Here is a 24665-nt window from a genome sequence, read left to right as displayed (position 1 = left end):
AATTTATGATACCCCAACAGGTATAGCCACCAGAATGAGTGCAGCATGGGGTGCCCTGAGGGGCCCAGCCTCCCAGAGCAGGAGGACAACTTCTAACTGTCAGAAAATTAGAATCATCAAATATTAAATAAGCTGTGACCGTTGTTAACAACCAGTCAGACTTCTGATTTGCAGCAATGTGAAAACGTTTTCTTTCCACCAAGCTAGAAAAAACAAACGAAAATTAGAATCCTTGAGCTCACACAGGAGTCCCTCTGCTCCAGGGACAGCACATCCGCCTCCCCACCCTTCTCCCTCACCCCGCCATGTGCTGTGCTTTAGCAAGTGCTCAGTAAATGTTCAGGAATATTGTGGGGGGAAAGCATTCCAGTTCAAAGGAAACTTTTTATTGTGTATATTGTTTTTATCAAAAATGATTGGATTTCTTAGTTTTCATTTCCTTTCTTGTATTCTGTTGCAGAAGTCTACTTCCGTTTCACTAGCTTTGTCTGATGGTAGGCATGTGAATTTCTGGAACAAAGCTCATTTACGCGCACCACTCGGAGTCATACCATTGTGTTGTGTCCTCTTGTTTAGGAAACATGTACTTCTTTCTCCTTTTTTCCGGTTGATGGCCTCCAGATTTTTTGTCACCTATAGTTCACTTACCTATATAAAATGAATTCATTCATTTATTCAGTAGATGTTTATCGGACAACTGCTGTGAGCCAGGAACTACTGTAGGTACTGGGGATAAAGCTATTCTAGAATTCAGACGTAGTGCCTGCCCTTACAGATGTTACAGTCCAATAGAGAAAACAGATAATTAAACTAGTAATTAAAGTGTAATGAGATGGGAACTGTCTTAGGGGACATATGGAGTACTGAGGGGTCTGGGAAAAGAGATTATAATGTTATAATAGAAACTCTTTGATACCGGAAATCTCTCTGAAAAATGGTTAGTAGAATCTATATGCCAAAGACAGGATTGTTGATCTCTAAGAAAAATCTTTAGAAAGCAGTCACTAGGAAGCAGTAAACCTATCAATGTCAGTTAAAAGAAAAATTTTAAATTTCCAAATCGCGATATGTTATGGGTATATGCTGTCAAGAGAAAATTGAATAATTTGACGTAAGGGGAAAAAAAACATGGACTGCAAGTATTAATATTTCTGTGTATATTTAAAGGAAGAAATATTATCCGGTAGGTAATCAGGCGTATGTTGTAAAGGCGCCCCATATAGTGGTGCTTCTCAAACTATCTGTGGTGAAAGAGCAGTTTTTTCTTTTTTAAGAAGTTCTCATCCACTGCAGACTAGTGAATGGCCTTTCTGCACATGAGTAGGATGTAGCTCACACCACATGGAGCCCAAACGATGTGTACCTTGATCACGTTCATCGACAAATCACAGCAAAGTCAAGTTGCCTCAAAGTTGAAGCGCTTGCTCTTTCTGTCCTGACAGTGTGCAGACTGGCAGTGCCGGATCACGTTTGAGCAGCAATTTTACAGTGTGACTGGGTGATTAATTTTGCCTGTATTCTGCTAGATAATTTAAGTCTCTTGTAATGTTATCATCACCAAGCAGTCTTGTGGTTGTATGTTTGGTTTTCTGCTTACCTTAGTGGCAAAATACTACTGTGATTGTGGGTCCAGACCCTGCTGTTGGCTAACGACTTGGTGTCTATGCAAACCTGTCTCCTTTGGGTCTGGACTCTCACCCCTGGCCTGTGAGTCCATCACTGGGATTAGAATCCTGTAGTTCGTGGCCTGAGTCAGCACATCAGCTTTGTGAACAGCATTGATTGATTCATTCATTCAGTAAATATTGCCTGAGAAGATGACATTTGAGCAAAGGCCTGCAGGAAGGAAGGGAGTGAACTAACTGGCTATGTGAGGGAGAGGCTTTCCAGAAGGAAGGAACAGCAAAAGTAATTGCTACGAGATATGAGAGATGAGGTCAGGGGCACCGGCTCGTGCACCATCCTACAGGGCTTTCTGGAGTATTTTAAAGACTTTGGCTTTTATTTGCAGTGAGTTGGCAAACCATTGGAGAGCTCTGAGTAAAGGTAGAAATGACAAGATTCTACTTACATTTTAACGAAGTTACTCTGGTTGCTGTGTTGAGAACAGTTGAAGGGGGCAAGAATGGAAGCAGGGGGATCAATTGGGAGGTGATTTAAATGATCAAACAAAGGTAATGAGATAACTGCACGAAGTGATAGCAGGAGAGACGGTGGGGAGTGTAGGATTTTTGTATATATTTTAAAGGTTGTGCCAGCAAGGTTTGCTGACCGACTGGATATGGAGAGTGTGTGAGTGTGTGTGTGTGTGTGTGTGTGTCTGTCTGTGCCCACACATGCATGCGTATATGTGCCCATAAAAGAAAGGAAAAACAGAAAATAGAGCCAAGGATGACCTCAAAGTCTTTGACCTGAGAAATTATGTTTCTGTCCACTGAGATGGGGTCACTGAGATCAGCAGGTTGGAGGATGAATTTCAGGAGCTTAGTTTTAGGCATGTTCACTTTGAGACGCCAACTAGATGTCCACGTGGAGCTGTTGGATGGGCAGCTGGATGTACAGACCTGGAGTTGTGCTCCGGAGAGGTCCAGGTTAGAAATAAAACTGGAGGTCATCAGTGTCACTAAAGGCCTGAAAGTCATGGGGTTGGATGAGGTCACTGAGGGGGAAAGTGTAAATGGAAAAGAGAAGAGGTTGTTTGAACTGAACACTGGGTTCTCCAACATTTAGAGATCTAGGCAATAAAGAGGAAACAAGCAGAGCAGCAGGAGGAGACCAGGGACCATGGCATCCTGGAAGCTGAGGGAAGAAAGGAGGTCGGCCGTGCCAGCTGCTGCTGCTGAGTCCAGCAAGAGGACACTGACACTTGAACACCGGGTTCAGCCACTTGGATGTTATTGGAGACCCTTAGAAGAACAGTTTGGATGAAGTGACACTATTGAGGAAAACCTAACTCTCTCTCCAGAGAGTCATTGGGAGAAAAGAAATTGGAGAAAGTGAAGATGGAGTTTGTTGTAAAGGAGAGGAGAGAAAAGTTAGTGACAGGGAGAGACAGCGCAGGACGGCTGGAATTAGGTCCTTGATCTAGTGTGCAAATGCAGGTTTGGTCTTAGATGGGAGGAGTATGGCCAATAGTAATAGGCGACAGGGCAGAATACACAGGTACAGAGACAGGTGGGAGAGCAGATGAGGTGGTGATGGTTATGTAGAGCTCTTCTTAGAGAAGCAGGAGCAAACTGAAAATGAGGAAGGAGGAGGTGACGTGGGAGGTTTGGGGGAAGGTGTATGAGATTGTCATGTAGGGGATTGGGAGAGGGAACGGACCAGACAGTGGGACTGCCAGACTGCAAGAAGGGCCCCGCTTGAGGTTTGCAATCTTGAGTTTAAACGGAGCCCAGTCAGTATGATTGTGTGTCTTTGTCCAAACACAGTCAGTTGCCTGGGAGTAGAAGTGGAGTTCACATGTGCAAGAGAGTGGACTGCTTCTGTAGCGATGGTGGGCCTCTCTCCATGGATTCAGGCCATGAGGAGGGGGTTCTGGGTACAGCGGGTCACTTTCTGCCTCCTGCCCTTTCTTTATCTAGTGAGTTTATATCAGGCAGTTTGTTCACTTGTACTTGGGGAAATGCCTTTTCGCTCCTAATTTTGTATAGACCCCACGTCTCCCTTTTCTTATCTTCTGGAAGGTTGATGGCACAGTACATTATTCACTGCAAGTGTGGCTGGTTAGTAAGAGAGCAGAACCACCTCAGTAGTGTCCCCTGCACCCCAACCTGGAAAATGCTTTTGTAGCTGTTATGTGTACAATATACTTCTGACTGCAAAAGCCTCTATCCTTGTATTGGGTCAGGGTTAATTCCTGTCACTTCTGTTTGTCTTAGAGGAACGTTTCTGATGAAGGGATGGCTTGTGGACAGGTGATATCAACATGGAAGCCATATTTACAGTTGGTCTTCCAAATGGCTTTCCCCACATGCCCTGTTATTTTCTGTCTCAGTTGCTTTGTAGATTTCTTCTGCCTGAAATTCCCTAACTCCCTATTCCCTGACCAATAAAAAACTATCACATTTAAAGTAATAACTTGTCGTATGTAATTTTGTTCACTTAAATAAAATTCAGATTTTACCCAGGACTTAAGTTGGGGTTGGGATAGAGATTAATGAGATAATATATCCCTGCTATCAAAGAATTCACATTTTGGCCTTTATAGGATTTGTTATTTTTACCATCCAATTTTCCATTGTAGGATTTACCATGGATTTTTATTATGGTATCTATTTCACTGTAAATTGGCAGTATTTTTCATACATTGGAGAAAATTTTTAAAGTCAGTGTTTTCCCCTATGATTTTGGTATAACTTTTATTTAATAATCATTGTTTTTAGATTAAAATTTCTCAGCCACCTTTTTATATTATATATTTTCCTTATATGTTGTCATGTGAGTGTATGTATTCCATATATATGTATATATATATGGAATTATTTTCATTGTCTGCAAATCGTTCTTAGGTTGAATTTTTCTTTTTAGCTGTTACACTTTCCTCTATCACTTTGCTTGGGAATGCTGGATGAAATGGTTACTTTCCTTTCTCTTTTTCACTATCATGATTGGTTCCCGCAGTCCCACTTATTTTCGTCAAGTTCTCCTTCATGCCATCAATCTGCTTCACTTCTGCACTGGTTCAGTTTCTTTTCCTTTTTTCACTGCCACGCAGAGCTATGGATGGTCTTTATTTGCTTGATTTTCATTCTTGATGCATATACAAACCACTGAAGTGTGCAGTTTTGAATCCTATGTATGTCTTCCAGATCTAACTTTATATTATTATGAAGATATTTGTCATTTGGGCAGCTCTGAAAGGCTTTTTCCTTGAGACTCTCTCTACTTACCTTTACTAGTGTTCACATGGCAGGTTGTCAGTTAAATTGCTATAAACCTGTCTTCAGTTTCAGTATTCTATAATTACGTCAATTCTAGTATGAATGGCACATCTCTGGTTTGGTGGTCTGGTCCTGATGTTGCTAGTGGTTAGTGTCACTAACCCTGTTATTTTCCCATTTATAGTGAATCCACATCTTCAGATGATTCTATTTCTCTTTTGTAAACGTTTGTTATACGTACATTTCTGTTAATGTGTCAGTTCAGCAAATATTTATTAAACGCCCACCACGTATTAGGCACGTAAGTAATGGGGATACTAGGATGCGTAGGATGCCCTTGTAAGAATTACACCCTCACGTAGGAGGCAGACAATAAGCAAGTGAATACAAACCTTATGGAGCAACAGGTAGTGTTAAGTGCTTCAAAGAAAACAGCAGGGTGCAGGGGTGGAGCTGAAGACATTTGGTGTGGTCAGGGAAGGCCTCTTGGGAAAGGTGACGTTCAAGCCGAGTCCTGACCAATATGATGGAATGAGGGCCGTTTAGAGAAGGGAGCAGCACATGGAAAGGCCCTGAGCAGAACTAGCTGAGTGTCCTAGGGAAGTGGGTGGTAGTAGCTGGGGTGAACGGTTGGAGCTGAGGTTGGAGAGGCAGCGGGGTGATCCAGAGGCTTTAAGAGGCATAGTAGAGAGTTTGGACTCTAAGTGGAGGCTCTGTCCTCCTGAGTAATGGAGGATGTTTTTGTAGGGAAGGGTGGTGAGCTTGCATTTGTTAAAAACAGCAACAACAACAACAAAAAGCCTGAAACAAAAAACAAGAACCCTCACCTACATAAGCACAGTATAACCATGTGAATCAGGAAGTCAGTGTTAATATAACACTGTCAGTCCTGTCCACAGAACCTATTCACATTTCACCAGCCATCCTACCGTCTCTTTCTGCTTCCTGCTCCAGTATCCATGTTACCTTTAGTTGCTGTGTCTCCTGTCTTTTAGTCTTTATTGGTTTTTTAGTCTTTTCCCATCTTCATGATGTTGACATTTCTAAAGAGTTTAGGTTTATCATTCTCCAGGATGTCCCTCAACCTGAGTCTGTCCGGTGTTTCCTCATATCCAGCCCAGGGCTGGAATTTTGGCAGAAATATCACCTAATTGATACTCTTCTCTTTTCAGTACTGCTCATCAGGAGGCACGTGATGTCACCATATCCCACGACTGCCAATGTTTGCCTCCATCACTGGGTCACCAGTTTTCCCTTTGTAATTTAAGTATTTTGTCGGGAGATAAGCCAAGACTACACCCATATTCTGTTTCTCATCAAACCTCCCCCACCAACGTTAGCATCCATTGATGACTCCCACCTCAATCAGTCACCACTACAGTGGTTGCCAAATGGTGATTTTTTTTTTTTTTACTTCATTATTCCTTCCTCATTTATTAACAGGCATTCTGCTGTAAGGAAGAACTTTCCTTCTCTCCCATTTATTTATATGTTTATTTGTATCTATTACCATCATTATTTATTTTGATGCTCAAATTGCCCAAGATTTGGACAGTGAGAACCCCTTCAGGCTGGGTCCTGTAGCTTTTGGACATGCCCCAATCATTCTGAGTACTTTCTTGCTTTCTGACACAAATACATTTTCCAGGATCATCTTATGTTTATGCTGGAATCAACTATTCCTTCAAGGAGCCGTGGTTTTCTTTTAGTGGAAGATGGAATTTAGAAAATAAAACCTAAGCACTTGGTGTACTCATTGCATTTAGGAATCTAGACTTCTAGAAATTATGGCTGGAAATAATTTCAGGATTTATCATTGCAAAGATGGCATTTAAAGTGAGATTGAGCCAGCTTGGTTTTGTGTTTTTCACGAACCATGTTCAGCTGTTTGTGTGCAGGTGAGGTGGGGGTAGAGCATTTGGTTTAATTGATATTGGGGGTTTCCAGCTGTCTGGGATACAGGGCGAGAGGACAGGGAAGTTAGGGGTGCTTATAAGGGCATGATTATAGTGACGGACAGTGGGATCTAAACTGTGTAGGGCTGAGGTAGGATATGAACAGAGACATGACCAGTAAAGATGTTCTAGAGGTCAATGGCTTGAAGGTCTTGATGGAGGTCAGTAGTTTGGCAGTGTGTGAGCAGGACTGCCTAATTGCACAGCCCCAGTTGTACTGCAGGAAAGAGCTCTCAGGGGCCCTGGTAATGAGAAAGTGAGCCTGGGACGTAGCAGGATACTTGAGGTTGAGATTTTGTTAAGGTCTCTAGAGTATACTCATGCAAGGAGGCGATCAGGTCGGGATGGAGGAAAAGTTCTTCAGATATGATGACAGCAAAGAAATGGGCGGTGAGTGTGAAGGATGGATCATCTGTGTGCACGTTGAATGATGACAGAAACTGTGACAGTAGGAAGAAGACAGCTCCTCAGTGCTAACGTTTCATCATCGAGAGGAAGGGGTGGCCAGGAGGTGAAGTCAGAGAAGGAGATGTGATGATGGGAGCAGAGTTGGGGAGGTGGAAGATGCTGTGCCGCTTGCTGGCTTTGAAGATGAAGGAAGGGGCCCCCAGCCAGGAGCACAAGAGGCCTCTAGGAGCTGGAAAGGCAAGGAAATAGTTGGACTGCAGCCCTGCCGACAATCTGATCTTAGCCCAACGAAACCCTTTTTGAACTTCTAACAACCATAATGGTGAGATAATAAATTTGTGTTGTTTTAAGCCACTGATTTTTGTGGCAATTTGTTATAACAGGAATAGGAAAATAATACAAAGGATTTAAGGCTAGTTCTTTAAATTTGCTGCAAGTTTGAGTGAGGAAAAAAATCTGTAACCAGCCATGGCATATTGTCTTCAGGGCAATGGCATTTGGGGTGTGGAGAAAAAAAACGGCTGCCACCTCCACGGGGCTTCTGGGGACAGCCTGGTTTCAGTTAAAGGAAGAGGTGATGGGGCTATTCCGAGAAGACATTGAGGATGTCGAGGCGTGGCAGAGGGCATAGTGGTAGGGCATGGAGGGCAGGGCAGGTAGAATTCGAATACGTTTACTGCATGGAGAGGGCTACGTGGGGCTAAGAACTTGCATAATGTCAGATAACTGGAGTGCTTGAAGTTCTTTTGTGGGCGGAAGTTGGCAGCGAAATAAGCAAACCACCCAAACTAGTAATTGAGGGCATCATGGGATCGCTCCAGAGAAATGTAGGTAATCCGTGCTTAATCTGACCCCTGTGCTGGGATTGGTCTGTCGGGCAGTGCGTGGTGGTGTGAGCACCTCCTCAGGGCCTAGGGCAGCAGCCGGCCCTCCGCCAGCTGTGCCAGTGCTTCATCTGCTCGGACCTGGGGCCTTCACCTTACAGACCTGGCAGGCGTTTCAGCCGTTAGAGATGCACGAAGGTACGTCTCCTACTCACGGCCATTCAGCTACTCTGCTACACCACCAAAATAGAAAATAAAAGTCACTAATTCTATAGCAATTATCTTTATTTTTCCCCCTAAGTTTAAAAGAAACCTTATAGAGATTATAGTAATGTATGAAGAAGAAAAGAGTGATTCACTCCAATAATGAGCATTCCATTTTGGTATACTTCCTTACTTTTTATTTGTAGTTTTACATAGTTGAAATCATGCTATATATATAACTGTATGTCCTGCTTTTTAAACATAATTCACCTCATAGCTATTTTACCTTCTTTTAAACATTATTTATAAGCAGCTGTTTAACGTCAAGACATAGTATTCCATCATATAAATGAGCCATAATTCAACATTGTATAGTTTGAGTTTTAACTTTTCACTATGTGATGAACACTTTTATGGGTAGAATTTCTATACCTAAGAGTATTCCTTGGGATAGAGTTCTGAGCATCTAACAACTAGAAGAAAGAGTAAGAACTTTTAAAGACTTAAAAAGTATTATTAAATTATATTCCCAAACCTAGCATCAGTTTATGCTCTCACTAGCGATTTGTATGTAAGTACCAATTATATCAGCTCAAAATGGCAATGAGTTTATTTGCATGCATTTGAAAATAATAGTACAATAAACCATAGTCTTTTTTTTTAGATTTATTTTTTAAAATTAATTTACTTTGGCTGCACCGGGTCTTAGTTGCGGCATGTGGACTCTTAGTTGCAGCATGCATGTGAGATCTAGTTCCCTGACCAGGGATCGAACCTGGGCCCCCTGCATTGGAAACATGGAGTCCTACCCACTGGACCACCAGGGAAGTCCCTAAAAATAATAATACAATAAACCATAGTCTTAGAATGACCATTTTGACTTGCCTAAGAGCAAGGATTAGATCTTTCTGTTTAAAAACATTTTCTATAATATCCCTTACAGATGTTCATCACCCTCCTGCTTAAACACTTCCAATGAAATTTCATGGATTTTGTTTCTTTTAAGGCTAAATGCTTATTAAAATTTTAGGCCTTTTCAAGTTACTAAGAGGAAATTTGTCTTTTACCATATTATTAACCTATATTGTAGCTTACAGAAGACATCTACTAATGACTAGTTCTTAGAATGACTGTGAACCATGAGAGAAATAAGAAAACCAAGTCAGAAAGAATAAAGAAGGGATAGATAAAACATGAGTGAATCTTTAAGTTCTACAAAGGAAAATAATAAATGGATAGAATGAACAGTAGAGGGAAATAGTATTTCTGTTGTTTATTTGTGATATTATTGACAGTGTGTTACCTGTTTTCAAATAGACAGGTATATAAGGTCAATCATCTATTTCAAAATTACCTTGAATATGAAGTTAGCATATGTGCATGAATGAGAAATAAAAATGTAAACTATGGTAGCTAAATTCATACATGGAATATCAGGATTCATTTACTTCATGAGGAGTGCTAGTGAGTCTGAAATTACATCTATGAACAAATTTGTGTGATAACGTAATTTCTGAAAGAATTATTTAGCTTGCCTTATTATTTCTCTATGTATAAAAACATAGACAACTATCCAGAAGGTCAAATCTAAATATTATTAAAATTTGTTTCTCAATGAAAAACTTTATTGTACAGTTGATCGTCTCTGTTGGAAATATATGGCTGGTATTTGGAATTATGCCGTTAGAATGTTTTACCAAGATAGCTCTGCTTCATGTACCAGTGAATGAATGATGCATTTAAGAGTCTAACAAGATTGGACTAATGTGAACTCTACTCTGAATATTGGATCCGCTCCTGATTGTCGGACCGAAGTGCTTACCCTCAAACTACATGGTTTTCAGTTGATATTAAATGTGGATCTTTTGATAAGCCCACGTTTTTACTTGAATAATTCAAGGGCACATTTTGGAGTGATCTTAATCCATTCCCTATTTTAGTGCTTTGTGTAAGACCTTTATTTACCTTTAATTTTGTATTCAAATGTTCATGATTATTTTGACTTCAGTTACTTAACGGTAGTGAGAAATGTGATGGAGATTTAGTCTTTATTTGAATAATGGGTATTTGGGAAGGCTAAATTGAGGATAAATTTAACTTTTATTTTCTTAAAATTAAAAAGAAGTGAATTTACCAGCTATTTGAGCATTAATCTGTCTTTTGAATTTTTTTCATAGAGACTCAAATTTTCCTAGCCATGTTCTGAGTCTAGCCAAAAGGGAATGTAGGTTAGTTAAAACATACTTACTGTGTAAGTAATTCAATTTGTCATTATCTGAGTATGTCTCAGTCAAATATAAGTGATTTTAATATATTTAAAATTATTTGGATCTTCCATACTGTTTTATCCCTGTTAGTGTAGATAATTAAATTAATTGCATTATTTTGATTCTTCCATTTGTACTGGGTATTGACATTTGTTAGAAGTGATACATGGCAGAGTTTACTCTTGAAAAAGGAATGATTTTGGCTTACTACTTACAATGCTTATCTGAACAATGCAAAGTGTTATACATTAATATTTTAAACATATAAGGAATTCACAGGAAATACTCTGCAGTTCAGGTAATATAAGCTGTCTAGAAATTAAGTAGGCTTTTGTTTTAACTTGATTCATTTATTTGTACTAAAGTAGCACATTCAGTAGCACCCCATTTATCTGGTCATTTTCCATAATAAGGTGGAATTTTCCAGGTAGCTGATCATAAATTAGTTTTCCAGGTAACTGAATCTTACACCTTCAAGGACTAAAATCTTTTAAATTTAACCATTTTTGATGGAAATCATCATAAAATTTATTATACACTTTCTACCTTCTTCCTTTCTTATGTTTTCTTAGTCGGAGAATACTCAGTGTAATTCAATCTTTTTTTCTAATGACTCAGGACCAGTATTTTATTTAATTTACTTATTTATTATTATCTTTAAAATCTTTATTGTAGTATACTTGCTTTACAATGGTGTATAAGTTTTTGCTTTATAACAAAGTGAATCAGCTATACATATACATATGTCCCCATATCTCTTCCCTCTTGTGTCTCCCTCCCTCCCGCCCTCCCTATCCCACCCCTCTAGGTGGTCACAAAGCACCGAGCTGATCTCCCTGTGCTATGCGGCTGCTTCCCACTAGCTATCAGTTTTACACTTGGTACTGTATATATGTCCATGCCACTCTCTCACTTTGTCCCAGCTTACCCTTCCCCCTCCCCGTGTCCTCAAATCCATTCTCTAGTAGGTCTGTGTCTTTATTCCTGTCTTGCCCCTAGGTTCTTCACAACCTTTTTTTTTTTTTTAGATTCCATATATATATATGTGTGTCAGCATATGGTATTTGTTTTTCTCTTTCTGACTTACTTCACTCTGTATGACAGACTCTAGTTCCATCCACCTCACTATAAATAACTCAATTTCGTTTCTTTTCTATGGCTGAGTAATATTCCATTGTATATATGTGCCACATCTTCTTTATCCATTGATCTGTCGATGGACACTTAGGTTGCTTCCATGTCCTGACTGTTGTAAATAGTGCTGCAATGAACATTGTGGTACATGACTCTTTTTGAATTATGGTTTTCTCAGGGTATATGCCCAGTAGTGGGATTGCTGGGTCTTATGGTAGTTCTATTTTTAGCTTTTTTTTTTTTTTTTTTGCCGTACGAGGGCCTCTCACTGTTGTGGCCTCTCCCGTTGCGGAGCACAGGCTCCGGACGCACAGGCTCAGCGGCCATGGCTTACGGGCCCAGCTGCTCAGCGGCATGTGGGATCTTCCCGGACCGGGGCATGAACCCGTGTCCCCTGCATCGGCAGGCGGACTCTCAACCACTGTGCCACCAGGGAAGCCCCTATTTTTAGTTTTGTAAGGAACCTCCATACTGTTCTCCATAGTGGCTGTATCAATTCACATTCCCACCAACAGTGCTAGAGGGTTCCCTTTACTCCACACCATCTCCAGCATTTATTGTTTGTAGATTTTTTGAGGATGGCCATTCTGACTGGTGTGAGATGAGATATCATTGTAGTTTTAATTTGCATTTCTCTAATGATTAATGATGTTGAGCATTCTTTCATGTGTCTGTTGGCAATCTGTATATCTTCTTTGAAGAAATGTCTATTTAGGTCTTCTGCCCATTTAGGATTGGGTTGTTTGTTTTTTTGATATTGAGCTGCATGAGCTGCTTGTAAATTTTGGAGATTAATCCTTTGTCAGTTGCTTCATTTGCAAATATTTTCTTGCATTCTGAGGGCTGTCTTTTCATCTTGTTTATGGTTTCCTTTGCTGTGCAAAAGCTTTTAAGTTTCATAAGGTCTCATTTGTTTATTTTTGTTTTTATTTCCATTTCTCTAGGAGGTGGGTCAAAAAGGATCTTGCTGTGATTTATGTCATAGAGTGTTCTGCCTATGTTTTACTCTAAGAGTTTTATAGTGCCTGGCCTTACATTTCGGTCTTTAATCCATTTTGAGTTTATTTTTGTATAAAATAAAAATAAAGTGTTCTAATTTCATTGTTTTACATGTAGCTGTCCAGTTTTCCCAGCACCACTTATTGAAGAGGCTGTCTTTTCTCCATTGTATATTCTTGCCTCCTTTATCAAAAATAAGGTGACCATATGTGTGTGGGTTTACCTCTGGGTAAACCTGTTTATCCTGTTCCATTGATCTGTATTTCTGTTTTTGTGCCAGTACCATACTGTCTTGATTACTGTAGCTTTGTAGTATAGTGTGAAGTCAGGGAGCTTGATTCCTGCAGCTCCGTTCTTCTTTCTCAAGATTGCTTTGGCTATTCGGGGTCTTTTGTGTTTCCATACAAATTGTGAAATTTTTTGTTCTAGTTCTGTGGAAAATGCCATTGGTAGTTTGATAGGGATTGCATTGAATCTGTAGATTGCTTTGGGTAGTATAGTCATTTTCACAATGTTGATTCTTCCAATCCAAGAACATAGTATATCTCTCCATCTATTTGTATCATCTTTAATTTCTTTCCTTAGTGTCTTATAGTTTTCTGCATACAGGTCTTTTGTCTCCTTAGGTAGGTTTATTCCTACCTAAGTAGGTATTTTATTCTTTTTGTTGCAATGGTAAATGGGAATGTTTCCTGAATTTCACTTTCAGATTTTTCATCATTGGTGTATAGGAATGCAAGAGATTTCTGTGCATTAATTTTGTATCCTGGTACTTTACCAAATTCATTGATTAGCTCTAGTAGTTTTCTGGTGGCATCCTTAGGATTCTCTACGTATAGTATCATGTCATCTGCAGACAGTTTCAGCTTTACTTCTTCTTTTCCAATTTGGATTCCTTTTATTTCTTTTTCTTCTCTGATTGCTGTGGCTAAAACTTCCAAAACTATGTTGAATAAGAGTGGTGAGAGTGAGCAACCTTGTCTTGTTCCTGATCTTAGTGGAAATGGTTTCAGTTTTTCACCACTGAGGACGATGTTGGTGGTGAGTTTGTCATATATGGACTTTATTATGTTGAGGTAAGTTCCCTCTGTGCCTACTTTCTGGAGGGTTTTTGTCATAAATAGGTGTTGAATATTGTCAAAAGATTTTCCTGCATCTATTGAGATGATCATATGTTTTTTCTCCTTCAATTTGTTAATATGGTGTATCACATTGATTGATTTGCATATATTGAAGGATCTTTGCATTCCTAGGATAAACCCCACTTGATCATGGTGTATGATCCTTTTAATATGCTGTTCGATTCTGTTTGCTAGTGTTTTGTTGAGGTTTTTTTTTTTTTTTTTTTTTTTTGCGGTACGCGGGCCTCTCACTGCTGTGGCCTCCCCCATTGCGGAGCACAGGCTCCGGACGCGCAGGCCCAGCGGCCATGGCTCACGGGCTCAGCCGCTCCGCGGCATATGGGATCCTCCCAGACCGGGGCACGAACCCGTATCCCCTGCATCGGCAGGCGGACTCTCAACCACTGCGCCACCAGGGAGGCCCTTGTTGAGGTTTTTTGCATCTGTGTTCATCAGTGATATTGGCCTGTAGCTTTCTTTCTTTGAGGACCACTATTTTAAAGAAATGAGGTTGTCGAGTGTTACGCCTACTTTTAAGTGTTTTCTTCTTGGTTAGATTATTAACAAGCTGCCATTTCCTCTGCTCTTGTATCACATCTAATAACTTTTCTTTTTCTCTTCGTGGTTTTGCTTTTTGTTCTCCACGGCTTGTGAAACCAAAGTTTTTAGGCATTACTGTTGATGGTAAATCAGAATCCAGGAGGATCAGGGTGAGGACCTCAGCTGGTTGGGCATTCACACTTCCGCAGCACTTCTGGACATTGAGCTGTGTCCTGAAAGGTTGATTACTGAGAGGTCACTGACTCATGGTATGTTAGGTCCTACCTGGTACCTTCACCTTCCCTTAGAGGTGAGTAAACTGTGCCCTAAGTGAGTATCCTGGCAATCACCCCAGCTTACATACACTAAATAGTAACAGAAACCTGGGTTTAAGTCTCAGACTCTTGTCTCCAAACTCAGTGCTTATCTGCTGTAACTACAACCTTAACTCCAGGTAATTAAGAGCATTGTCATCAGTCTTGATAAATAAAAAAGTCTGTGTTCTTTCTTGAAGGGACTCATATTACTTACCCTCTTACATACGCTAGAAACCAGAGAATCATCCTAGACTTTTCTGCACTCTGCATTCCAAGAGTTACTGAAACCTTGTGTGGTTTAAATCTCACTGGAGTCTTCCTACCTCTCCATCTCTGTTACATAGGCCCGGTCCATGCACTGTCATCTTTTGTCTTTTTTCTCTCTTTGTTCTGCACCCTGCTTCTGGAGCCATTGTCCTCAAAAGCACCATCCATTCAGCCAGTATAAACAATCAATAAACGGAGAAAATGTGGGAGAAGGAGGGAGATGGAGAGACTATGAACAGACATAGGCTGAGGATACCTGGAGGGCAGAGAATGAGTTCCAATGGGTAGAAAAATTGAAATACACCAATACAGGTAGAAAGTAATTGAAATGTGTATGTAGAGGTGTGAGAGGTAATGATTCGCGTGTCCCAGCCAACCGGAACTTTGTGGTAAATATGGGGTAGGACACCATGAAAACCCCGGATGCATAGTGGCACGTAACATTGACCTCTTGCTTATCAAATACAGTACTTAGAGATTAAAGTTACTGCTGCTCAGGCTCTGATTGGAATCCCATTTCCAGTACAGGGTAATGCTAAATAAAAAGTGTAGACAGGGCTGAAGAATGTGAGCTCTAGTAACTAAATTGAAAAGTAGAATAAGAACACCCATTGGTAAAAACTTAAGGAAACAGAATTACTGCGACTTGAAAAGGAAATGTTAAGGGGTGACTTATAGGTGACTTAAATATATAAACTTTATTATTCTGAAGGTGGTGCCAAAATAAATTCTATATATTCCCCAGACAGTAAGGGATTATGGTATAAGCAGTGTTTTGAATTTAAATATTTTTATTTTTATTGGCCTAACATGTACTGTATAAAACCAATTAGTGCTGTAAGTCTGTAATGAAAACTAATGGTATCAGGTACTCTGTTTATCCTGAAAATGTGGAAGTTCATGTTCTGGGAATTTTTTTTACTTTTGGTATTATTTCTTGGATAGTTTCTCTCTTTGTCTTTTATTTCTTTTTGTAAGTCTTGGCAGTTTCCTGTTGGACTTGCTGGGATAACTATCCTATTTTCATCTGTTTTTTTTTTTCCTATTGTAAATCTCTTCGGTTCCACACCCCCACTCTGCCCCATTTCATAGTAGTTTTTTCTTAGCTATCTGAGGATACTCATTTTTTCCTTTTCCTTTCTTCATTGCTTCTGCTGCTACTTGCGTCCTTTTTTACATTTGTTTCTCTTGGTCTCTGTCCTTCGTGTTGGAGGCTTTCCTCAGTTGCCTGTTGGTCATAAATTCCTTGCACATGGATGGGACCCAAATGCTTTTTTATAAGGTGATCTGTCTTACCTCAGTGGAGTTCTCCAGGTGTCAGTGTACAGAGTTCTCTTATATAAAGTTCTCCACATTTAACTAGCAAACCTAGAAAGCTATTTGAATTAAGAATATGAAGAACTGGGGCCTCCCTGGTGGCGCAGTGGTTGAGAGTCCGCCTGCCGATGCAGGGGATACGGGTTCGTGCCCCGGTCTGGGAGGATCCCATATGCCGCAGAGCGGCTGGGCCCGTGAGCCATGGCCGCTGAGCCTGCGCGTCCGGAGCCTGTGCTCCGCAACGGGAGAGGCCACAACAGTGAGAGGCCCACGTACCGCAAAAAAAAAAAAAAAAAAAAAAAAAAAAGAATACGAAGAACTGGGCTTCCCTGGTGGCACAGTGGTTGAGAGTCTGCCTGCCGATGCGGGGGACATGGGTTCGTGCCCTGGTCCAGGAAGATCCCACATGCCACGGAGCAGCTGGGCCTGTGAGCCATGGCCACTGAGCCTGCGTGTGCGGAGCCTGTGTTCCACAACGGGCGAGGCCACAGCAGTGAGAGGCCCGCGTACCGGGAAAAAAAAAAAAAGAAAAACTTAAATTCTAGGTATATTAGATATTGCACTGAATTATTATGGAAGGCTTTATAACTTCTGAAAGCTTATTGTTTTGGTTTTTAAATATTAATGTTATCTGTTTGCAGTGTGTTTAGTGTGGGAGATTTTGTTGGGGGAATCAGGAGCAGGGTCCTTGTCTTTTTGTGGGTGAGGAGGGTGTTGTTTGCAGGAACATTACAATTCTACTTCCCCAAAGTTCACTGTAATTCAGTAGTAAATTGGGTTTACGCTAACAAATTACAACACACACTTCTTCTGGTAGAATTGCTAGCCACTTATGTGGTTCAGAACTCCTCCTAAGTGATACTTTATTACTATGATCCTTAATTAGGATAAGATAATGTTTTTTTTTCATTCTTAAATACTTAGTTGTTGAGAAATTATTTCATGTAAAAATAATTTAAATATTTTAAACCACTGTAAAAAAAATAGGCAGATATCAGTGTTTTCATAGAAAGAGCAGTGATAGATATTTTCTCAAAATCATTTTACTAATAGTTTCTAAGGGTCTTGCAAAGTGAGAAAAAATGCATTTAGCCTTACAGTTTAAATTAATAAAATGCACCAGTTTATTTCAGAACTATCAAAGCTAATAAAATATAAAAGCTTGCACATTAATTTTCATTAGTATGAGTGGGTTTAAGTATGGGTAGTTCTTTTATTACGTTAAAACAAACTATGGTAGGCTATAAAGAGTCCCTTTGCTTATCTCTTGGTTTAATTTAAAAGTAAAACATATATTATTCTAATTATATGCATTAGTGTTGAATGTTACGTTCATAAATTCATGACTCTCATTCTTAATTTTAAGAACATTTGATTACTTTATACCCTATGGCTACAGTATGGAAAGAAACCTGGTCTGGGAACCAAGAGAACTGTTCTCCAAGTTCAGTTTGACTACTTATTTAGCTGTGTGACCTTATGCAAGTTACTTAACTTCTCTGCTTTAAAGTTTTCTCAGTTGTGAAATGAGAGCCCTTGGGTTTTCTCTATTTGTAATGCTCCCTTATAATATGACAAATTATGTCATTATAGGTCTTCCTAATTAAATTAATGTATAATCAACGAATGCAAACAACATATTTTTATATACATACACACACACGTACATATATATGTATGTATGTGTATCGTGGTGAAAAATTCGGACATTATCAAAGTCTGTAAAACAAAAAGTGAAAGTCTGCTCCCACCCCCACTCAAAACAAAACATATTAAAAGTCTACAGTGACAGAGCTAATAATTGCTAACACGCTCTGTACATTATTGCAGAAATGTTTCATGTGTTTGTCAGTGTATATACATATAAATGATAATACAGGTACTATTTAGTACCTTACTTTTTTCCCCATTATATCTTGGGAATGATCTTATGTAAACATATTCCTGTACATATTTATTTTTAATCATTATCTGGTAGCTATAATTTATAATTTAATAAGAAATTTAATTTTTAATTCTTTACCTTTTTTCTTAAATCTTAATTTTCCCCCTGCAAGTTTGAATTGCTATAATAGAATAATTTTTAAAAACCTGTATATAGAAAAATGTCTGGAGATAGGAACCAAGATGGTGGAATACAAGGACATGCTCTCACTCCCTCTTGCGAGAACACCAGAATCACAACTAGCTGCTGGACAATCATTGACAAGGAGACACTGGAACTCACCAAAAAATGTACCCCACATCCAAAGACAAAGGAGAAGCCACAGTGAGATGGTAGGACGGGCGCAATCACAGTAACATCAAATCCCGTAACTGATGGGTGGGTGACTCACAGACTGGAGAACACTTATACCACAGAAGTCCACCCACTGGAGTGAAGGTTCTGAGCCCCACGTCAGGCTTCCTGATGTGGGGGTCTTTCAGTGGGAGGAGGAATTCCTAGAGAATCAGACTTTGAAGGCTACTGGGATTTGATTGCAGGACTTCAACAGAACTGGGGGAAACAGAGACTCCACTCTTGGAGGGCACACACAAAGTAGTGTGTGCCTCAGGACCCAGAGGAAGGAGCAGTGACCCCAGGGGAGACTGAACCAGACCTACCTGCTAGTGTTGGAGGGTCTCCTGCAGAGGCGGGACGTAGCTGTGGCTCACTGTGGGGACAGGGACACTGGCAGCAGAAGTTATGGGAAGTACTCCTTGGCCTGAGCCCTCCCAGAGTCCGCCATTAGCCCAACCAAGGAGCCCAGGTAGGCTCCAGTGTTGGGTTGCCTCAGGCCAAACAACCGACAGGGAGGAAACCCAGCCCCACCCATCAGCAGACAAGTGGATTAAAGTTTTACTGAGCTCTGCCCACCAGAGCAACAGCCAGCTCTATGCACCACCAGTCCCTCCCATCAGGAAACTTGCATAAGCCTCTTAGATACCCTCATCCACCAGAGGGCAGACAGCAGAAGCAAGAAGAACTACAGTCCTGCAGCCTGTGGGGGGGGGGGCGGGGGGTGGAAACCCCACACATTCACAGAAACAGAGACAAGATGAAAAGGCAGAGGGCTATGTACCAGATGAAGGAACAAGAGAAAACCCGAGAAAAACAACTGAATGAAGTGGAGATAGGAAACCTGCCAGAAAAAGAATTCAGAATAATGATAGGGAAGATGATCCAGGACCTCGGAAAAAGAATGGAGGCAAAGATAGAGAAGATGCAAGAAATGTTTAACAAAGACCTAGAAGAATCAAAGAACAAACAAACAGAGATGAACAATACAACAACTGAAATGAAAACTACACTAGAAGGAATCAATAGCAGAATAACTGAGGTAGAAGAGTGGATAAGTGACCTGGAAGACTGAGTGGTGGAATTCACTGCTACAGAACAGAATAAAGAAAAAAGAATGAAAAGAAATGAAGACAGCCTAAGAGACCTCTGGGACAACATTAAATGCAACTACATTCACATTATAGGGGTCCCAGAAGGAGAAGAGAGAGAGAAAGGAGCAGAGAAAATATTTGAAGAGATTGTAGTCGAAAAGTTCCCTAACATGGGAAACGAAATAGCCACCCAAGTCCAGGAAGTGCAGAGAGTCCCATACAGGATAAACCCAAGGAGAAACATGCCGAGACACATAGTAATCAAATTGGCAAAAATTAAAGAAAAATTATTGAAAGCAGTAAGGGAAAAATGACAAATAACATGAAAAACGACAAATAACATACAAGGGAACGCCCATAAGGTTAACAGCTGATTTCTCAGCAGAAACTCTACAAGCCAGAAGGGAGTAGCATGATATACTTAAAGTGATGAAAGCGAAGAACCTACAACCAAGATTACTCTACCCGGCAAGGATCTCATTCAGATTTGATGGAGAAAACAAAAGCTTTATAGACAAGCAAAAGCTAAGAGAATTCAGCACCAAACCAGCTCTACAAAAAATGCTAAAGGGACTTCTCTAAGTGGGAAACACAAGAGAAGAAAAAGACCTACAAAAACAAACCCAAAACAATTAAGAAAATGGTAATAGGAACATACCTGTCGATAATTACCTTAAATGTGAATGGATTAAATGCTCCAACCAAAAGACACAGGCTCACTGAATGATTAAAAAAACAATACCCATATATATGCTGTGTACAAGAGGCCCACTTCAGACCTAGGGACACATTCAGACTGAAAGTGAGGGGTTGGAAAAAGATATTCCATGCAAATGGAAATCAAAAGAAAGCTGGAGTAGCAATACTCATATCGGATAAAATAGACTTTAAAATAAAGAATGATACAAGAGACAAGGAAGGACACTACATAATGATCAAGGGATCAATCCAAGAAGAAGATATAATAATTATAAATATATATGCACCCAACATAGGAGCACCTCAATACATAAGGCAACTGCTGACAGCTATAAAAGGGGAAATTGACAGTAACACAGTAATAGTGGGGGACTTTTGACACCTCACTTACACCAATGGACAGATCATCCAAAATGAAAATAAAAAAGGAAACAGAAGCTTTAAATGACACAATAGACCAGATAGATTTAATTGATATTTATAGAACATTCCATCCCAAAACAGCAGATTACACTTTCTTCTCAAGTGCGCATGGAACATTCTCCAGGATAGATCACATCTTGGGTCACAAATCAAGCCTCATTAAATTTAAGAAAATTGAAATCATATCAAGGCTCTTTTTTGACCACAACGCTATGAGATTAGAAATGAATTACAGGGGGAAAAAAAACCATAAAAAACACAAATACATGGAAGCTAAACAATACGTTACTAAATAACCAAGAGATCACTGAAGAAATCAAAGAGGAAATCAAAAAATACCTAGAGACAAATGACAATGAAAACACGATGATCCAAAACCTGTGGAATGCAGCAAAAGCAGTTCTAAGAGGGAAGTTTATAGCCATACAAGCCTAGCTCAAGAAACAAGAAAAATCTCAATCTAACTTTACACCTAAGGGAACTAGAGAAAGAAGAAAAACAAAACCCAAAGTTAGCAGAAGGAAAGAAGTCATAAAGATCAGAGCAGAAATAAATGAAATAGAAACAAAAGAAAGCAGTAGCGAAGATGAATAAAACTAAAAGCTGGTTCTTTGAGGAGATAAACAAAATTGATAAACCGTTAGCTAGACTCATCAAGAAAAAGAGGGAGAGGACTCAAATCAATAAAATTAGAAATGAAAAAGGAGAAGTTACAACAGACACCACAGAAATACAAAGCATCCTAAGAGACTACTAGAAGCAACTCTATTACAATAAAATGGACAACCTGGAAGAAATGGACAAATTCTTAGAAAGGTATAACCTTCCAAGACTGAACCAGGAAGAAATAGAAAACATGAACAGACCAATCACAAGTAATGAAATTGAAACTGTAATTAAAATCTTCCAACAGGGGCTTCCCTGGTGGCACAGTGGTTGAGGGTCTGCCTGCCAATGTGGGGGACGCGGGTTCATGCCCCGGTCCGGAGGATCCCGCATGCCGTGGAGCGGCTGGGCCCATGGGACATGGTCGCTGGGCCTGCGTGTCTGGAGCCTGTGCTCCGCGGCAGGAGAGGCCACAGTGGTGAGAGGCCCGCATACCACACACACACACACAAAATCTTCCAGCAAACAAAAGTCCAGGAGCAGATGGCTTCACAGGTGAATTCTATCAAACATTTAGAGATGAGCTAACACCCATCCTTCTCAAAGTCTTCCAAAAAATTGCAGAGGAAGAAACACTCCCAAAATCATTCTGAGGCCACCATCACCCTGATACCAAAACCAGACAGATACTACAAAAAAAGAAAATTACAGACCAATATCACTGATGAATATAGTTGCAAAAATCCTCATCAAAATACTAGCAAACAGAATGCAGCAACACATTAAAAGGATCATACACCATGATCAAGTGGGATTTATCCTAGGAATGCAAGGATTCTTCAATATATGCAAATCAATCAATGTGATACACCATATTAATAAATTGAAGAGTAAAAACCATATGATCATCTCAATAGATGCAGAAAAAGCTTTTGACAAAATTCAACACCCTTTTATGATAAAAACTCTCCAGAAAGTGGGCATAGAGGGAACCTACCTCAACATAATAAAAGCCATATAGGACAAAACCACAGCAAACATCATTCTCAATGGTGAAAAACTGAAACCATTTCCTCTAAGATCAGGAAGAAGACAAGGATGTCCACTCTCACCACTCTTATTCAACATAGTTTTTGAAGCCCTAGCCATGGCAATCAGAGAAGAGAAAGAAAGAAAACAAATACAAATTGGGAAAGAAGAAGTAAAACTGTCACTGTCTGCAGATGACATGACACTATACATAGAGAATCCTAAAGATGCCACCAGAAAACTACTAGAGCTAATCAATGAATTTAGTAAAGTACCAGGATACAAAATTAATGCACAGAATCTCTTGCATTCCTATACACTAATGATGAAAAATCTGAAAGAGAAATTCAGGAAACACTCCCATTTACCATTGCAAGAAAAAGAATAAAAAAGCTGAGAATAAACCTATCTAGGGAGACAGAAAACCTGTATGCAGAAAACTATAAGACACTGATGAAAGAAATTAAAGATGATACAAACTGGTGGAGAGATATACCATTTTCTTGGATTGGAAGAATCAACATTGTGAAAATGACTATACTACCCAAAGCAATCTACAGATTCAATGCAATCCCTATCAAATTACCAATGGCATTTTTTTTTTCACAGAAGTAGAATAAAAAGTATTAAAATTTGTATGGAGTCACAAAAGACCCCGAATAGCCAAAGCAGTCTTGAGGGAAAAAAACGGAGCAGGAGGAATCAGACTCCCTGACTTCAGACTATACTACAAAGCTACAGTAATCAAGACAATACGGTACTGGCACAAAAACAGAAACATAGATCAATGGAACAAGATAGAAAGCCCGGAGATAAACCCACGCACCTATGGTTAACTAATGTATGACAAAGGAGGCAAGGATATACAGTGGAGAAAAGACAGTCTCTTCAGTAAGTGGTGCTGGGAAAACTGGATAGCTATGTGTGAAAGAATGATATTAGATCACTCCCTAATGCCATACACAGAAATAAACTCAAAATGGATTAGAGACCTAAATGTAAGACCAGACACTATAAAACTCTTAGAGGAAAATATAGGCAGAACACTCTTTGACATAAATCACAGCAAGATCTTTTTTGATCCACCTCCTAGAGTAATCGAAATAAAAACAAAAATAAACAAATGGGACCTAATGAAACTTAAAAGGTTTTTCACAGCAAAGGAAACCATAAACAAGACGAAAAGAGAACCCTCGCAAAGGGAGAAAATATTTCCAAATGAATCAACAGACAAAGGAGTATTCTCCAAAATATATAAACAGCTCATACAGCTCAATATTAAAAAAACAACCGAATCCAAAAATGGGCATAATACCTAAATAGACAATTCTCCAAAGAAGACAGACATATCGATGACCAAGAAGCACATGAAAAACTGCTCAACATGACTAATTATTAGAGAAATGCAAATCAAAACTACAATGAGATATCACCTCACACCAGTTAGAATGGGCATCAACAGAAAATCTACAAACAAAAATGCTGGAGAGGGTGTGGAGAAAAGGGAACTCTCTTGCCCTTTTGTTGGGAATGTAAATTGATACAGCCACTATGGAAAACAGTATGGCGGTTCCTTAAAAAACTAAAAGTAGAGCCACCATATGACCCAGCAATCCCACTACTGGTCATATGTGCACAGAAAACCATATTTTAAAAAGACACATGCAGGGCTTCCCTGGTGGTGCAGTGGTTGAGCGTCCGCCTGCCAATGCAGGGGACACGGGTTCGTGCCCCAGTCCGGGAAGATCCCACATGCCGCAGAGCGGCTAGGCCCATGAGCCATGGCCGCTGAGCCTGCGCATCTGGAGCCTGTGCTCCGCAACAGGAGAGGCCACAACAGTGAGAGGTCCGCATACCACAAAAAAAAAAAAAAAAAAGACACATGCACCCCAGTGTTCATTGCAGCACTATTTACAATAGCCAGGTCATGGAAGCAACCTAAATGCCCATTGACAGACAAATGGATAGAGAAGTTGTGGTACATATATACAATGGAATATTAGCCACAAAAAGGAACGAAATTGGGTCATTTGTTGAGACTTGGATGGATCTAGAGACTGTCATACAGAGTGAAGTAAGTCAGAAAGAGAAAAACAAATATCGTATATTAACGCATACATGTGGAACCTAGAAAAATGGTACAGATGAACCGGTTTGCAGGGCAGAAATTGAGGCACAGATGTAGAGAATAAACGTATGGACACCAAGTGGGGAAAGCAGCGGGTGGGGGTGGAGGTGGTGGTGTGATGAATTGGGTGATTGGGATTGATATGTGTACACTGATGTATATAGAAGTGATG

The 24665-nt window shown here is 40.0% G+C and overlaps 1 protein-coding gene and 1 non-coding gene across 2 annotated transcripts in view; one reads left to right on the top strand and one right to left on the bottom strand.

Annotated features, from left to right (window-relative positions):
• SDK1 (sidekick cell adhesion molecule 1) overlaps positions 1–24665 on the top strand; it is an 831209-nt gene that overhangs the window by 204848 nt on the left and 601696 nt on the right. The window lies entirely within an intron of this gene.
• TRNAW-CCA (transfer RNA tryptophan (anticodon CCA)) lies at positions 9029–9101 on the bottom strand. Its single transcript has one exon. It is a non-coding gene; the product is annotated as a tRNA-Trp (tRNA).

This window comes from Mesoplodon densirostris, chromosome 16 (genome assembly GCF_025265405.1).
Source record: "Mesoplodon densirostris isolate mMesDen1 chromosome 16, mMesDen1 primary haplotype, whole genome shotgun sequence".
Classification (NCBI taxonomy): domain Eukaryota; kingdom Metazoa; phylum Chordata; class Mammalia; order Artiodactyla; family Ziphiidae; genus Mesoplodon; species Mesoplodon densirostris.
Note: the sequence above shows the minus strand (reverse complement) of the source record. Positions and strands in the feature narration are given on the sequence as shown.